Genomic DNA, 16,261 nt, shown 5'->3' on the forward strand with positions numbered 1-16,261 from the left:
CTTGTAATTTCAAGGAAAACACCAAGTTTTCGGCCAGTTTTATAACATTCCTGTCAAGTGAGGAGAACACAGACGCCACGACCATCTATGTGTCAACGGTATCATTTGCTGTTGAGCATGATGTTAACAGTCTGCAACAAGCGTTATAAAAAGACTGACATTGTAAAAAAAAAAAAAAAAAAAGAGAAGAAGAAGAAAAAGACATTTAAATGGGCAGAGTAAATTTATAAATTAAAACAATTAAATACCAACCTAAAATTGCTGATAAAAGTTTATGTTTGTAACTGTTCCAGGTGAGAAACCACTGTGTTGCTGCACACAGTCATGGCTTATGTCACGTTATGTTTGTCGTGTAAACCTCTTGTGAAACGATCAGAAAATTATGTGATTAGTCCATAAACTTGAAAATTACTTCCAGACAATTTTGACAACAAATTCCCACCAGCAATTTTGATCATGATACATGACTTAAACATTCACTGGGTTTTCCAATGTGAGGATTTGCTGTTTTCTAACACTGTCAATGGAAGACGGTTGGGTTTTGCATTGTAACTCTGCAATTTTGAAACCAAATAATTTTAGCATTTCTTCTTAAAAAATGACTCAAAATGAGTGATCGATGATCAAAATAGTTGGCAATTGAGTTTCTGTCAATTAATCAATCGTTGCAGCTCTAATTCAAAGCTTATTTCTATACCATATTTTTAGTAACGTTTTAAAATCTCTTACAGAAAGCCTTCACACTTGAATCTAAGCCAAACGTTACCAAGTTACAGTTTCTTAAATTAACTTTTGTGAGAGTGAACTCAGTATCTACGAGTTTTGAACTGCTCATTGGACCAAACAAGAAAGAAGAGAAGACACACACTCATGCCTCAGGAAATTGTGATGGGCATTTTATAGACCAAATGATTAATTGGATTGAAAATCGCTAATGAGTTGCAGTCCTAAACCTGACCAATGGTGCTCCTCATTTAAACAGCATTCGCTGATATGACAACCGTGATTTAACTCCAAGCCCAAGCATCCTCTTTAAAAACAGGAAATGTAAAAGAATATATGACCTTCCCCTTACACGGAGCTGACAGCGACTCCGGAGACCACGGGATGATTGGAACACATCAACATTCGTACACAGACACAGAAACAAAAACACACACAAAGTGACACAAGGACACGAGCTGACTGAAGAGAGGGGAAAAACAAGCCTCTCGACGACAAGGTAAGAGACGCAGAGAAGGAAACAAGAACTAGTAGATGACAGAGTACTTTTCCTTCTGTTTGTGGCTTGTCAGCGCTGCCTGGGAGACTCTGTTGTCCCACTTGAGGTCATTGCTGGTACCAGACAAACTAAATGCCATTCCAACACAAACAGTGGAAAAAGAACATTCAGTCTTTATCATTATGTCAAGAGGTTGTGTATAAATCATATTAAAGCAACAATACTGAGGCGACCATGTTCACACATTTTCCCATCAGCTTTGCCAAAAAACCTTTCTCTTCCTTAAATGCGGTGTTCTTAAATAACGAAACAAGCGGCAGTTGTCGGTGTAAAGATCTGATAGAAGTTCAGTTCTTCTGATATGTGATACTGGCTAGGCCCTGTGGTGCACATGATAGATCAGACCAGTATTGCGGGAGTGGTGATAGGAGACAGAGAAAAAGAGAGAGAGGGTGGAAACCACACTAACCAGATTAGTGCCAGGCTCCAAATAGCCTCTGTCCACTTCCTCCCCTACGCCCGTCACAAACCTGACCTCTGTTCCAGACAACACACACAAAACATACAACGAAAACGCTGCCAACAACTGAGAGCTACACAACTTCATTTATACAACTCACTATACTTTACTGTTGGTTGCTTTAAAGCTGAGAAATTGGTAGTGAGTGGTGCACTAGCTGTCACGTATTTGACAGCTTGAACAGTCACCCTATGTCCCTGTTGTATACTGTAGACTAGGACTGAGTCTAACACTGTATTTTGAGTATGTAGTGCATTCATATTAGGATCAATTAAACAATAAAGTGCACTTAAAAATGCCAGCATACAAATTAAATATACTGAATATGAGATGCATGCACAAAGGAAGAAGCTGCTCACTGCTGGGGGTTATAAAGAGTTATATTCCTTGAAAAAAACATTTTGCTTGTTAATTGTTATTATATGTAATTTGGCTGTAATGAAGCAAATTCAATGAAGCATTGTGTAGGCTTTACTATTTCATGTTACCACGACATGGAAATGCTGTTTAACTGTAGGTGATGAGTGTTGAGGACATCTTCATGATATTACATCAACATTTTACCACCACTCTGATCATTTCAGTTCACCAATTTACTAATTCAGTCTCTAACACTAACTCAAGTCTGATTGTGAACAACCACACAGTCTGACCTTTGTTTGTGAGTACATTGGTCGATAACAAGATTTTAGAAATGCCTCTAAAACCATTCAAACTACTTACTAAGATGGTGCTGTTGTGTATTTGATGCATAACTGACAATTCCTACAAAAGTGGACTTTATTACAACCATTACAGCTATTCTGAATCTGGCATGCCATTCTTGAGCATTACATGGTTAATGGAGTATCCCTGAGATGCCAGCTCAACATCGTGGCAACTTGCCGTCTATGGATGCCAACCCTCACTTACAACTGAATACTTGGATAAAATGCCAGTGAATTAGCTGCCAACGTACAGTCTGAGTGCCAGTGCTGATTGTATTGAACATGTTTGTGCAAATGCCAATGTTCCCCTGTCTAAGACGAAAGACGACGGCAATCCTAAGCGCCACGGGAGTTTTAACCAGGAAATAAATCAGCAGTCTCTGATTGGATTGGCTGAAATCCTCCTTGACCTCATTCCATCCAGTCTTTTGAGAGAGACTGAGGAGAGGATTATAAAAAGAAGCCAGAAAAGAGTGAAAATCATAAATGAGGAAAAAATTGGAAACAGAGGTTATCCCCCTTTAACTCATGTAGGAAGGATGGCGCAACAAAAAAAAAGAGGAATATGCATATTTTTTTTAAAAAGTACCAAAACATGACGGCTTGTAAAATAATGAAAACTGGCAGCGAACAGAGGAATTTACAATGTGGTCAGTGGTCATTACACTTAGTATACTGATGGGTTGGAATAAAAAGAAGATATTTTAAATCTAAGAACCAATAGTTGAGCATGAAAGTTCTTTCTTGACCTCGGAAATATTTGTTTGAGTTAAAGTCTATTTACTTTTTTTTAACTGAGCTTTCAACTGGTCAATAAAGCTCCCTCCTTAGGTCAAATGATGACAACAGAGCCATTTCCATGACAACTGAGCTCCATTCACTGAGGAAGATGAGATGTGGTCAAAAGCCATGTACAGAAGTAATAAAGGGACCTTGAGTTAAGTATTCATTCACAACATTACACACAGTATGAACAAAATTCACAGCTGTAGCACCTTTAACATGACAAACTGTGCTAATTTTTTTTCCCAGGCTTACAGTGGCTATCCTCCCTACTTTCTTTGTCTCTGGGAAGTCTGAAACAGGAAGTGCCAAACAAGAACAGGAAGAGGAAGTAGGTTCCACATCCAGACTGTTTTCCAGCCAGAAAAAACTGAACCCAAATGCTAACAGAAAGAATGGGAACAGTCTGTTAATTTATAGCACAGGAAATATCTCATGAACTGGGGTGTAAAGAAGTTCATTTAAAATTCATCATGGAATCATTGACCCTGAACGGTGAACACACACAACTTCACAACACCGGCCATTGTTTTCGCTCCTCAATAACAAATCCGATCTCACCAAAAGACAAAACTGATAGGTCACTTGAGGTCATTTCCATCAGATAATTTTTGGAGAAACATTCAAACTTCATTTAGCAATCAATATACTGTCATTGTTTTTAATCATTATTTCACATTAAATGATTACAGCTGTTTTTTTCTGACCAACAGTCAAAAACCCAAAGGTATTAATTTTAATATAAAACAGAGAAAAGCAGCAAATCGTCAGTAATTTAGCATACTTCCTTGGTAAAGAACAAAATTGTTGACGATTAAATAAATGAATCTAACTTTCAATTTCAATTGTATTTAAGTATTATTTCTTCATTTCATTCAACAGATATGTGCTTGGTGCTGAACATGAACTCATAAGACAAAAGAATAAAAAATACACCATTTACTATTAGATTTATTTCAGTGAAACAATCATACAATACCAACTTCAATCCACCAGTAATTAATTAATACCTACGATAAAATCAAAAGACAAAGCCTGGATCAGCTGTAATACACAATTGAAACATGAGCTTTGACATATAACCTTTGGTTAGAACAAAAACGAAACAATGTAATCCAATTTCATTTTTCCGAGTCACTGAACACTGCACGGCCACCACATGGCAACCTTTAACTTGGCCAAAGACCAGTTAGCTTCTGAATTGATGGGGAGAAGTCATCTTGTTGTGCTTCTAATGCCATCTGACATTCGCCAGCCAGCCTAGCAACCCTGCCCCCCCCACCCTCCTCCTCCTCCTCCTCTCCCCGCACCTCGCTGCTTTTTAGCCTATGTGCTGTGGCAGCAGAGAGACTTTGCTGGAGGTATCAGAGTTATTCAGAGAAATCCAGCATCAAACAGAATCTGGAAGAAGGAATAAGAAACTGCACTTTGATCTTTCTCTGGACGTGGAGTCTAGCCTACTTGCCTCTGAACATAAACCTCATAAACCTCTCTCGCTCACCCCAGAGGCAGAGAAATATGCATTCAAATTAATATTCTTTGGGCTCCATGAATGAGCCTCACAGTCGTTACCACCGACACCCAACCCCCCAACGGACGCCCACTCTCACCAGCACTGAAACCTCAACCTTTAGCGAGCCAAACCCTATGCCGACCAAGCACCTCTAAGCTGTAATCTCCCTTTCCTCTTCCCTGCTTCTCTCTTCTTCCCTCATTAATCCGTCACCGTTCACTCCTTTGCTGTTGCAGTGTTACCAGGTTATCAGGGCAATCCTATTAATTCACAGAGCTAAAAGCGTTACATTTGACCCCTTCGGTGCTAATTTCCTAACACGTAAACTCGCATCCGTACTTGAGCGAGAAAACTCAGGGTGTCGAGCCATTTGTAAATGTGCTGAGTTTTGTGTGGCCATAGCTACAAGGCAAACAACTGTGTGTCCTTATGTGTTCATGCTGCTGTGCTTACACATGCATGTGTGAGCAAGCTGTCTCAGACACCTGCTACAGCCTCGGGCAAGCTGCTGTGAGGTTAAGAAAGGCAGAGAGCCAAGTCACGACATGGTCGAGTAATGTTTCATTTACCACGATGTTTGATGTTTCTTCTGTGGTAATAATGTTAGCTTAAAAGTAGGAAAATAAGTGAGTAGACATATGTCATACATGTATTACGAGTGAACAGAACAGAGCGGTTGTAAATGCATGATGAATGACTTGAATTTTCCCTTCCTACATAATAAAAACTGTGGTTTATTAATGCCGAAGACGGCAAATGAGTGCATCAAAAGGAGCTTAGTCTCACCTACATCTACAGTAAATCTGAGCCACTGCAGGATTTAAGTGTTAAGGTGGAGTTGTGATCTGGGCTGTTCAGAGGGAGGACAGAAGGTTTGGGGGGGTAAACAGAGAGGCTTTCCCGTCAAACACACCACTTAACACACTACTGTTGTCATGTGAATCAACTATTTTGATGATTTCGCATTTTAACTTGATGAAATGGCTCTTTCTCGTGGGATTCATCCTCTATGACCCCTTGAGCTGATGGGTTTTCTTTGTTCTTCACTTTTGAAATGCATGCAACAATATCTTCAGCTTGTTTTTACACTTTCTTTCTCCTGGTGTGTGTCTCTCTGTCTGACGTTCTGTGTCACCATCTCTTTGCCAACACATAATACCACAGAATTATAAAGAGAGAAAGTCAGGCCGATGAACTGAGAGAGTGCAAAGTGCTGCTTTGAATACAGTTCAAACAAATTCAATGAAGAAATAACAAGTGCTACTTTTATTATTATTTTGGATATGAATATTGCAACTCAACAAGTCTTGCAACTTGTGGTGATATTTTGGCACTTTTCAAAAAGGGAGGAAAGATTAATTGCTCTTCATCCAAAATGTTTCCTTCACACTAAGAGTTATGTGCTCATACATGGAAATGACCGGATGCCCAACCACAGGCTCTACTTTGTTACTGCACCTGACCAGGACCACCCAGGTGTCAGATACCTTGCTCAAGGGCCCTACAACAGAGAGGCACAGAGTCTCTGTTTTGTGACTGTATGTAACTTTTAAACTCTGCCAAGTTTAATTTAATAAGGTTAATTATCTATAACCAAAAAAAAAATATGAATAGATTAAAGTCAGTCATTTGCTATAATTTTGGTTAAAATATTTCCCTCGCTGTTGTTCTCACAGTCTGGATAACAGGAAGTCTGCAAAAGAAATGCATAACTGTGAATTTGAAAACTTTTAACTTTCAAAAGCACCAAGAATTGTCCATAAACTTGGGTCCATAATCATCAGGCATGTTTAGTAATCAGACAGGTCTGGGAAAAAAACAATTTTTCATCAAGACAAATAACAGCACCCACTGTTTAGCTTGTTTTAGACCAATTTTAAAAGCCATCAATCAATATACTGTATATTCAGTGAAACTAGGAAAGACAAGCTGAAAAAAATGTGGAGGAACAATAGCACTGTGCAAAAATCTTGAAAGTGAGTTTCATTGCTTGATTAGAGGAAATACAGAAACTAAAGTACAGAAGATTACAGTACTTTGCCCTAAATGTAATAAAAGCACCACTGATTAGCTTATTTTATTTAACTCCTGATTTATTACAGAAACTAAAAGCTAACAGCATCCCCCCCCCCCCCTCGCCTTAATTCTTTCTCCCAATAGGAGACTAAAAGCAGCCCTGAAGGCACCATCATACGCTTTATTAGCATCCAACTACACAAAAACGAACACACACACACACATAAACATTTTCTGTGCAATGGCTATTACAGTGTGCACAGATAGCACAGATAAAGAGAGTACATGTTCTCTGCTCGGAGTGTGTTACAGTCTTTCTCTCTCTCTCTCTGCCCCCCTTCACCCTGATTCTCCCTCTTTCTCTCTGTGTCTCTCTTTCTGTCAGATTGGATCACAGAAGCCCGGGGCACGTGCAGCCGAGTCGCTGCTGCTCGGTGGCTTGTCAGTTTAAGTCTGTCCTCTGAGGCCGGCTTGACACAGAGAGAGACTGAGATCAGAGGAACACAAATGAAGATGGGGCTGGAGGTTCGAGCCAGAGCGAGACAACGAATGAGATGCCAGCGTGCTTATTCACGATTCACTCACAGAGAATTTGGGAGGAACAAACTGGAAGTCTGACTCTGAAGACATGATTTACAACTTTTTTGCCTTGAGGCAGCAAATTAGTATGATACGAATTCCATCGTCCTTTCTGTTGTTTGGACAGGTTCATGTCCCGTGTATGTTTGTCTCATCTTTATGAGCTGAAAGATGAACTCTAACAGACTAACTATTTAGCATTTTAGCCACAAAATTGCTATATCCAAAAATATACTTAACATCACTGAAAAGCTGATAAACTATATCTAAATGGAGATTAAACTAGTGCCCCTTTACACTTGATAACAAACTGTTAGTAGAACTCAATGGAAACACAATTAGCATGAAGAAACATTACATGTATGTATGTACACGGTAGAGTTAATATTGTCAGCTATTTTTTTTTTTATTTAGTCACATCCTGTGTCAGATGTCCTTGTTAGATTTTAATCATATTTAGTCAACCTCATCCTGTTTTTTCTAAGTTTTTTTTGACTAAAAGTCTGGGTATTTTAGTCTTATCTTAGTCAAAGAAGACTGAAACTAATTTAGTATAGTTTCAGTCAATGAAAACATGACATTTTAGTCTATTTTTAGCCAGATTCTATTGAACTCGTCATTATCTGATGAAAAACACAGGTTGAATAATTAAGAATGCAGCATTGCAGAAAGTGTCTGGTCTGATGGTATCAATTTAAGGAATACATCCAAACATGGAACATATTCTGATTTGCATATTTATTTTCAACCAACACAACTGGGGCCCTACACGCTCTTTAAAACTATTATAAAACAATGAGAGCTGCACAAACAATAAAACATTTGAAACCAATTTTTTGGTTGCCCAAAGTACAAAATTAGCTTTCTGTTCTAAACAATGGAAATAAAAGTAGTTAGCCTCATAAAATTGGAAAGAATACTGTAAAAACACCAATTGCAATCTGCTTACATTAAAAAAAAAATGTAATAAATCTGAGGTCGGTCTTAACACGAAAAGATAAAAAATGTGCCCCAAGGACTTAATAATGACATAAATTGCTGTCTAATAAGCTAGTTCACATGACATCAATATCAAAAGTTAAACAAGGAAAGCTTTGCTAGAATAACAACAACCATGATAAGGAAAGTTAATGTTACACACTGCTATTTTAATCAATACAGCTGTGTAATGGCTCGCGTTTCACTCTCATTATATACATGTAAACATAACGTGGAGTCTGTTATCTTCCATTTTATGCGTGTAACTACAGTCATTGTGCATTGGGCTCTGAGTGCTTCCGAACGCGGGTGACCTACACTCAACGCTGCACCTGAACGCCTCCGGTGTAGACACACAGACGGAGCACTCACTGCTGCTGCTGCTCTGCTAACACACCGCTCAGGCTATGCCTCCCATGAGTCTATAATATTTTGTCTCTTCTTTTTGAGATTTTGGTAAAGTTTTTCTTTTTTAAACTACATATTAGTCTCCTCTTTTATAGTCACAGTTATTGTTTAATGACGTCAGGGCCATCTCTAGTCTCTATTCTCTAGTCTATAGATTAAGATTTCTAGGCAAATCAAAAAAACTCTAAAGGGCATTTCCTTTTTTGTAAGTTCATTACTTAGTGGAACTGAATTTGAGTAAATGTGCTGCAGATCACAAACCACTGAGAGAAACTTCATACATTGGGGCTCTATGTTCCCCTGACATAGTATATTTCAAGCAAACAGGGGGGGCTTAGGCATGTATACAGACTCCCAAACTAATAATCTACATGCTGTTCATCATCTACTGCAACTTTAATTGACTAAATCACAAATTCTGAAACTGTAGATTCAAATAAAGCAATCATCTGTCCCTACATTTACCTATATACAATTCTGTGACAGTAGTAGAAGCTTGTTATAATGAAATTATAGAAAGCAGAAAGGGAATTTGGAGCTTTTTAAATGGAAGCTGAAAGAGAATAAATCTCATTTTAAGACTTCAATGTCAATCTGTGAAATGATACTGGACAATCTAAGACAGAAGGCTGGTTTACATCGAAGCCAAAAAGGGGAATTACATTCAATTTACCATTTTAACATGTTATCCGTTTGGTTTAGAACAGTCTAATCAATAGCCACTTAAAGAAACTCAAATAACTCCAATTAACTAGAAATCAGATAAAGAGTCCAACATGTGATGGTCTGTTGACAGTGGATGGGAAACTGACTTTGTGGGACCTACAGCGCACAGCGAGACAAATGAGCTTTACATTATTGTGGTTTTTAGTGTTTAAATTCTGGGCCAGAAAATTTTCTTTTATCACCATACGATCCTCTGCAGTGTTCCTGTGGTCAACATTTGATTTCCATTGGATGTCTCTTGATGTGACATCTTTAATTTAAAAGATTTTTTTTTTTTTTTTTTTGACGTCTGCAGGAAGCATTAGTTATGGGAAATTATGTAAAGCTTCAGTCCTATTACATTCCTCTTTACAGATGAAATAAATGAGAACTGATGTTATAATATAACAAACTACAGCATCTTAAAATCATTTAATCAGAATGTTTAAATTATATAATTGTAAGTAAATGCAACAACACAACTTTAAAGGACCAGTGTGTAGGATTTAGTGGTATCTAGCAATGAGGCTGCAGATTGCAACCAGCTGAAAACCCCTACGGTGGCCACAAAACTTGCAAAAAAAATGTGACAGGCCCTCTCTAGAGCCAGTGTTTGGTTTGTCCTTTCTGGGCTACTGTAGAAACATGGCGGTGCAACATGTCAGGCTCCGTGGAAGAGGACCCGCTCTATATGTAGATTTAAAAGGGCTCATTCTAAGGTAACAAAAACACAACAATTCTTATTTTCAGGTGATTATACACTAATGACAACATAATTATGAATACTATACTCTATTTCTGCCAATAGATCCCCCTAAATCTTACACACTGGTCCTTTAAACGAGACGTATCATGTGCCTTTTTGGAGTCATGAATGGAAAGTCCATCCATTCCAGCTTTTTGCCGTTTACCCCCTGTATTCGATTTATTTACATTTTGTCAGAACCTTGCTTGGCATGTGCCCTCATTTTCCTCTTCAAAAAGAAGCCAGGATGAAACAATCCCTTTTGGAAAGATTGTGTCAGGTTATATAAGGGTCTAAATTTAGAGTAGACAAGAATGTTCTCCATGCAAACTCCTGACATAAGTATAATTTTATTTATTTTTGGATGAGACAAATACTCTGCCATGACAATGAGAAACAGACAAGTTGGTCTGGCTTTTTGTGTCAGCACAGGAGATGGTGAGTCCACAATATCTTGAGTTTGACATTGTCAAAACTAAGGAAAGGAAACTACCATTGTATAAAACATTTCAACACTACTAGTAGTAGTTGTCAGTTGAAAAAAAATAACTATTAATCACCCAATATAGCTGCAAGATACAGGGTTTTATAAGAGGAGGACTAGCAGAATGTATACTCTGGTGTGTTAAGAGTCATTCAATACATCCAAATGACAATAATAATACCTAGAATCAAGATAAATGTACAGATTTTTTTTTCTATTGTCAATGTCTGCAAGTCATCCGACAGAATCAGCACAATTACTGCACCATTTATTCTTGACGATACTCACAGAGATGCTGCTTATTCAGCTCGACGAGCTATTATCACTCAGGCAAACACAAATTGGGCGCAGACTGAGCCAGCTCAGCAGACAGAAAGAACTCAGCTATCTACACTAGTCAGTTTTCTTTGACCTCGATTTCAACTTGCAAGTCAGAACAGTCTTGAATGTTGCCCAAAGAGCAGTAATTACTAAGCTTGATACAGCTGACTGTAGACAACAATACAGAAATAGACAGCAAGTTGATATCATCCATCATCCAGAGGAGGAGTGTTTTTTTTTAAATGAGGATGTTTTTTTCCAGCTAACAACATTAACCTGGGGGACAAAATAGGACAAAAGCAGTTTAAGATGGACAGTAATGTAAGTTCTCCAGAGTCCCAGCTTTTGGAGAGAGAAAACAGATATTCAGTCACTTTGCTTTTATACACAATAACTGATAACCAGAAGCTTTGAAGCATAAAATTGTGGTAAAACAGACAATAAATACACAGCCAGAAGCTTCTACTCAAACTGAATCCTTGATCTCTTGCTGGCCGGTTACAGACCTTCCATAAATCTCCTCTTACACAGTGATGGAAAAAATATTCAGTAAGCCTTTGAAAGAAGTGCTCAGGGGCACATAAGGTTCAATTTGACCTGAAAAATGAGGGAATCAGTACATTCTGTGTCATTTCTGTATCAAACAAATTATATCCTGATACAATATAATCGTACTCAAAGTCAAGACCCTCTGCCCACCCTCTGCCACCAGTACCAATCACTAGCTACCCCATAAACTGTCTGTTTGCTATAATACCCCCCCCCCCCTCTCTGACATTAATCTTGGCTTGCCCTCCTGACCTCCTGCATTAATCTTGGCTTGCCCAGGACTAGGTGTTCAGGTCCAAAGCGCAGAATGGAAAGGATACAACTGCAAAAAAAAACCCCTACAAAATCCAGAGGAAGACAAAAAATAAATAAATAAATAACACACAGACAGATCCCCCTTCCTCATCCTACAGTAATCTCCAGACACGCAACCCAACAAATACCACTTTACCCCCGTCAATGACACCAGACACATGAAAACAGATAGAATAAAGCAAACACACACCTACCAGATTACCCTCACTAAGCCTGAGTTTTGACTGGCTTTACACGAGGGAACCCTACCCCCACACTACCCCTACATGTGTGTGTGTGTGTGTGTGTGTGTGTGTGCATGTGTGTACAGTATGCACATCAAATGTGTGAGGGTATGATAAACAGCAAGACAGAGAGGGAGAGAAAGCGGTAACGTGGGGATTAAATATTCTTAGCAGGGGGTTATTTTTGGAGCAGGCGGGACAAAACGGATGGGAGCTCTATGCAGACACGCATACTTTTAAACACACACACACACACACACTCCCGCGCTCTCCATGCCAGTGGGTTGTGGTTTGTTTGGGTTGGCTCCAGGCAGCAGAGACGAGTCTTCCCCTCAGCCCACCCCTGCACGTGCTCCGTCTCTAACACTTTTACACACTGATACAGAGTGGATTAAAAAATTGAATGTTTCTGCTGTACTGTGAAAGCATACTGCAGACCTAAACATCAATATCGGGCGAAGTGGCGCGGAGAGACAATGTATAAAATTATTTCATGACATATATAATAGGTTGTGACTGGAAGGCTGCCAGTTCAAATCCCTACAACCAGCTGGGAAAATCTAGGTGGTGGAAGTTGAGCAGTAGCACGCTTCCTTTCCCCAACAAACACTGCTGAAGAGCTCCAGCACCAGAGATGGAAAAAGCAGGAGTATGTCCTACTGAAGTAGATCAGTTCATTTAATGTCAATTTAGGAAGATGTTAAAATTGTTCAATTTACTGAATAATTACATTTGGAAAAAGTAGGGGTCATCTTAAACTCGAGGACTGGACAATTATGTGTTCACAGCATCAGATATTGGGATGTTTGTAGCAACATTGCTGCTAGGTTAGCAAGCATCTCCACGTGAGTTCGTAGTGAGTGTGCTGGAGTCAGTCATCCTAAAAAGTGTTTTGTTAGTTCAGTTTAAGAGTTTTAAGAGTTTCTGAAGGCCTGTAACATATTCCGCCGCAGAGGAAATAAAATTCACGACGAGTGAAGATGAGTCTAACGTGTCTAATGTTGTCACTACTACAGAAACGGACCAGGGTCTGAATCATCTGTCAAGCAGCCAAGAATTAGGAATTAGGAGCTCAAATAGACTACTGAGAAAATAACTTTAACGCTTCCAAGAGCTTGACAGGATGAGAGAGTAGACGGCTGATAGAAAAGCTACACAAATGTGCAATTGACATTCTGCTTTAATGACAGTATTTCACTTCAATGAGAGAAAAGGCTTCAGGGATGAGGACTTGTCTCTTCTACTTGGATTAATAGTATCTCTAACTTTCCCAACAGGATGAGTATCAAAGTTTTCCTAAAACAGGTGCAGGGAACGGGGGGGGGGGTCGTCTTATATTCAGGCAAATATGTAATGTGCATTATGGGATGGATGTGTATCCATATGTAGTGATGTATGTTTAGTAAAAAGTTACTTAAAATTGCAATAAATGTTTTGTTTGTTTTTTGCCACATAGGATAGAAGAACTCAGACTGACAGGCAAACTGCTCTAACCTATAATTACCTTATAATGTCCATTTGTCGAACATGTTAACAAATAATTACACATCTAGCAGACACAGAGCAACATGACTATTCATTTAGATTTGTTTCCACAGCTTTGTCTCCGTGTATACCAACTCCTGAGAAAAATATCAGGCTTAGCGGCTAGATGTTCCACTCGATGTCCACCAGCTAGTCTCTTACTTTATCTGTCTGTCTGCTGCGTCTGGAAACTGGATTGATGAGAGCTGTGAGAATTGACCATAACAGTAAATGTAAGGGCCATAAAAGCAGAACAATGATATAAAAGAGGTTAAAAACTCTGTGGAGCTGCAAAAAAAAAAGTTGAGCTACAGTTCATGTTCACTGCAGGTGATCCTTTTTTCAATCTTTACTGTCTTTACAAGCAATAAAAATATTGTCTTTTTTAGTCCATCATATTGAATAGATACATATCACCTGCAGCTCAATAATAAATGGGCTATGACAATTACAAACATCTGTATAGATCAATGTTTTTTTAACTCAAGTAAGCACATTTGTACCTTAGTTTGCATCACTATGAGTTGGGTCCATTCACAGCATTGAAACCTGATACTTTGCCTTCTTCCACTGACTTTGCATGTATTTGTACCACTCCAAGCTTTTTTCCTGTATTCGTGCTAAATATAGAACAGCAGGATAAGACTGCTGCCTCTAGACAGGACAACCGTACTGTCTCTTTCTCCATGAGGTATTTTTTTATTTACTTGCTCTCCTCTGTTGATGCATCCTCCATCCGTCTGCCTCCATGACTCTCCAATAAACAGGACAGCGATAGTTACAGTAAAAAGGCCACGCCTCAGCTCAGGTCACCGCATCAATTGTGTTCAATAATTCAGTGCATCTGTTCCTTTTCGAGACTATTCTGCATTCATCTACAGCACGGTTTTCCATACAGTATATCACTATAATATAAATAGAAAGTGTCTGGCTGGGTGTGATCACGCATTAGATTGTCTCATTTACTGGTCTGGAAGTATGTTTTTCAATATGTGCCTCTCGGAATCAGAAATGCTATCAACAGCTAACAATCGACCGACTGCCAGTAATATTCTGAATCACATCATTAGTGTGTTTGCTTCAGATGGATGGTATGATGACTTCACCACAGCGGGGGTTTACTCATGTCTCGTTATAAAAATAACACAACCTCTGGCAAAACGCATTATAAGGCCTGGCCAGGCAAGCGGTCATGTCTGCTGTGGTACAAAATGAAACAATGGGAGTGATAGAGAGAGTTAGAGCCTCCTGCATTTAATTTGCATTCCTTCATTCATCCTTCAAGTCAGGTTTCTCTGCGAGATCTAATTCTATTTTAATAACAAAACAACAGTGTTACTTTGCAGGATGAGAGAGACGGGAGGAAAGCAGAAGGGTAACGAGTATTTCCATGTCAGATTGAGAAAAGGAAATGAGGAGGGACAGGAGGATGAGAAAAAGAAGGCGAAGAAGGATGAAGTTAATATGTTTATAATAAAATGTGCACAACCACAGCTATTAAAAAAAAAGAGGAAGGGGGAAGCAAGAGGAAGAACAGGAGAGGGGGAAAGTGGAATCATTGTTTTTGGAAGGTCAACTGTCTCTTTCAATGTCAGTCTGACTGAACACAATGAAAGCCTCAAAGACTTATTCATCATTCTTTCACGGCACGGTTAAAGTATCCCGATGGCAGATTAAACTTTGATAAAGAGCCGTTCCAAGGTGAAAAGCAAGATGTTGACATAACATTTTTAGTTAATCATTACCTGTTTTAACGTTAAACTTCAATTCCTTTATCAAAAACATTTGTAAGTGTAAGAAGGGAGGGCTGGTGAAGAAAATAGCACAGTAACAAGATCTCATGCTGGTTAAGTAGGTAACAAATGGAGGGAATTATGTGATATCCGTACCAGTAAGATATTGAGGAAGTTGCTACTGAAGAGATAAGATTTAAAGTTTAGCCAGATGACATCTGAGTTCACTGTTCCCTGAAAAGAGGCTAAAAATTAACCTGAAACTACTTGATGGGTATAGTTATATTAATATTTCTAAAACCGCATGAAATGGGAGAATTTTTACTGTATTTTCACATGGATCATTTCCCATCAGGAAACAAACTCTTAATTGTCCTTGATAGCCATGAAAAGGAAGGCTGTGGGTTCACTTTTCCCAGAAGAGGCAGCAAAAAGTTATCTTGATTTGCAGGCTTGCAATTTGTTTTCCAAGACATAATAATGAATGAGTTTATTGTGCAGGTGGTGACTTTTTATTTATCTTCCTTCATAGACACAAAACAGGTCTTTTTAACGCTTGACAAAGAAAAGAAAGCTTTGGATTCATGGTTCAGGGAAAAGGGCTCAAAAAAAGACCTTGATAAGGAAAAACCAAACAAAGAAAGTCTGTGTTTTAACACGTCCTGTTAGTTCAGCAGGCTGTAGGCGCAAACCGCTATCGCACAACTCACTGAGATCAAATTTAGTGCATGATCCATCACTCCTTGATAACCTAACCTTTAACCTTGGACACCTCTATTTATTTTACAAATACCTGAGGAGTTATCTTGTTTTTGGTGTACCCCCATAGACTGTATATAGAGATGGATCTAGCAAGGTGACATCCATCAACATGCACAGGAGCCAGTTTGAAGCCCAGAGTTGCAGCTTATTGTTGATACCATCTTTTCCGTTTA

The 16,261-nt window shown here is 38.8% G+C and overlaps 1 protein-coding gene and 1 long non-coding RNA gene across 3 annotated transcripts in view; one reads left to right on the forward strand and one right to left on the reverse strand.

Moving 5' to 3' along the window:
* Positions 1–16,261, reverse strand: part of LOC122995042 (rho GTPase-activating protein 26-like) — a 115,732-nt gene that overhangs the window by 80,284 nt on the left and 19,187 nt on the right. The gene's annotated exons all lie outside the window — the stretch shown is intronic.
* On the forward strand, positions 1,081–9,843 carry LOC122995043. Its single transcript, XR_006406707.1, has 3 exons — positions 1,081–1,222; positions 3,269–3,563; positions 7,147–9,843. It is a non-coding gene; the product is annotated as an uncharacterized LOC122995043 (long non-coding RNA).

This window comes from Thunnus albacares, chromosome 13 (genome assembly GCF_914725855.1).
Source record: "Thunnus albacares chromosome 13, fThuAlb1.1, whole genome shotgun sequence".
In the NCBI taxonomy this organism is placed as follows: Eukaryota; Metazoa; Chordata; class Actinopteri; order Scombriformes; family Scombridae; genus Thunnus; species Thunnus albacares.